This window comes from Vombatus ursinus, unplaced genomic scaffold (genome assembly GCF_900497805.2).
Source record: "Vombatus ursinus unplaced genomic scaffold, bare-nosed wombat genome assembly UNPS02006874.1, whole genome shotgun sequence".
NCBI lineage: Eukaryota > Metazoa > Chordata > Mammalia > Diprotodontia > Vombatidae > Vombatus > Vombatus ursinus.
In genome coordinates, this window is record NW_020946652.1 from 10908180 (window position 1) to 10910585 (window position 2406).

At 45.4% G+C, this 2406-nt stretch overlaps 1 pseudogene; it reads right to left on the reverse strand.

The window, feature by feature from the left end:
• Nucleotides 1-1050: 1050 nt before the first annotated feature.
• Nucleotides 1051-1999, reverse strand: LOC114033369 (annotated as a pseudogene).
• Nucleotides 2000-2406: the final 407 nt, after the last annotated feature.

The window sequence follows — 2406 nt, forward strand, 5'->3', positions numbered from 1 at the left end:
TCCTTTTTCTCCTCCTAGTTTTGAACTTTTGCTTAATCACCACTTCCTTCTCTGCTGCTTACAGGAATGTCCAGATTTTCCCTACCCTTAAAAAAACCCCTCATTTGATCTAGTCATCCCCTCACACTAACATCTTAGAAGAGATCATCAATATCTTTTCCCTCTCTTAGTCAAACTCTTAGAGAAAGCCATCTACATTCCCTGTCCTCATTTCCCATTTTTCATTCATTTATCACCTCTTGAAGTTTGGCTTTCAACCTCTTTGTTGAACTGAACTTGGGATTTTCAAGGCTGTCAATGATCTCTTAATTGCCATATCTAATTTAGTCTCTCTCGAGCTTTGGTACCACATAACCAACTACATAATAATGATAACTAGCATTTATGTTTTGTCTTTAAAGCATGTAAACACTGACTCATTTGATCCATACAGCAACCCGGAGAGATAGGTTCCATGAATATGCCCATTTTACAGAAGAGGAAATTGAGTCTGGGAGAGGTTAGGTGACTTGCCTAGGGTCACACAGGTAGTCAGTATCTGAAGAATGATTTTAATTGAGATCTTCCTGCATTCAAGCCCAACACTGGATCCACTATACCACCTTGCTGCCTCAACTGTATCTTGGACATTTCCAAGGGGATGTCCTGTGGGCACCTCAAATACAATGTGTTAAAAATGGAACTTATTACCATCTCTCCCAAACCCGTCCCTCTTCCCAAATTTTCCATTTCTGATGAAATCACTGCCATCCTTCCCATGACACAGGTTGGCAACTTTGAACTGATGCTTCCTGCTTCAATCTTTGCCCACCATGAGATCTAAGAAGTTGTCTGATCTTGTTAACTTTATTTGCACAGCATCTCTTGAACAACCCCTTTCTTCCAGGTCAGGACTTCCTTGCCTCTCGTCTGGATGGCTGTGGGAGCCCCTAAATAATCTTCCTGCCTCAGTCTCTCCTGTCATCAACCCATCCTCCACACAGAGGCCAAAATCATATTCATTTTCTGTTTAAATTTTTATTTTTAGTTAGGGAAAAATCAAATACACATTTAACCCAGTTTGGTTGCAAGTTCCTTAACTTTTGCCTTTTCCAGCTTGGCAATACAAGCTACTGATTTTGGAGCCAGAACATTGCCACCCCAGTGACGACAGCTCTCATCATATCTGTCATTGTAATTGGTTTTGATGGCTTCTACCAGCTTAGCCAGGGCTCTCTTATCTTCAGGGTTAACCTGTGTGAAGGCAATGCTTGAGCACATCTTTCTGTGAACTAAGCAACCCAGTCTGGATTTACCTTTGATGATACAGTAAGGAACCCCCATTTTTTGGCACAAGGCAGGTAGGAAGACCACTAGTTCACTGGGGTCCACGTCACGTGCAATCACTACCCACCGTGCTTTCTTGTTTTCTACCAGGGCAGTGACAGTGGTAACACCTGCTCTGAGGACAGGTGGTCTCTTAGTGGGGACGTCTCCTTTGCCAGCAGCTTTTTGTTCAGCCCGAGCCAGCAGCCTTTGCTTCTTCACCTGCTTTGTCTCAGGTCTGTACTTGTGAGCCAGTTTGAGCAGTTGAGTAACTGTCAGACAATCCAAAGCCTGGGTGAACTGGTTAATTGCTGGTGGCACTTTCAAACACTTATAAAGGACAGACCTGTGATGCTGCAATCGGATGTACGGAGGCCGTTTGACAAATCGAGCAAGGTCCCTTTTGGGCTGGATGTCCTGACCAATGCCAAAGTTTTTCGGCTGCTTCTCAAATAAAGATTGACCACTTTCTTGGCCTCTTGCTTCTTTACTACAGCAGGGACCAGAGCCACCTTCTTCCCCTTGGCCTTCTTCCCCTTTGGTATCTTGGCCGGCTGAACGAGAAAGCCAACATCATATTCTTAAGGCACAGGTCTGACCATGTTACCATTCATGCAACAATACCCAGGTTCCTCAGAAACTCTCTTTCATCAATTCTTAGTACATAGTAGCATTCACGTATCAAAGGGGCCATCATCCAGAAGATGTGGAGCTAGGCAGAGTGAGGAACAGTGGGGCGGGAGGTACGAAGAGGTAAACTGAGGCACAAGAGCTTCCCCAGAGTAGAATGGACTGTCTTGGGAAGTGTCAAATTCTCCTTGTTGGATGAACTTGGTGGGTGTGTGGTAGTGGGAATTCCTTTGCCCAGAGTGTCACTGAGGTCCCCCCCGACTCAGAAAGTCTGTCCTTCTGGGATGTCATTCTCTGCTGAACGAGGGCTACACATTCGTTTCAGTCCTATGCCCCCAGAAGCCTCATTTGGAGCTTGCATTGACCTGTTACTGTGAAACCAATTCTGGGACCAGCCCCTGAGGCAGGATCTGCATCCACTTGCTGGCACAACCTCTGGCCCACATGCCTCTATCTTTTCCACGGGAGGAG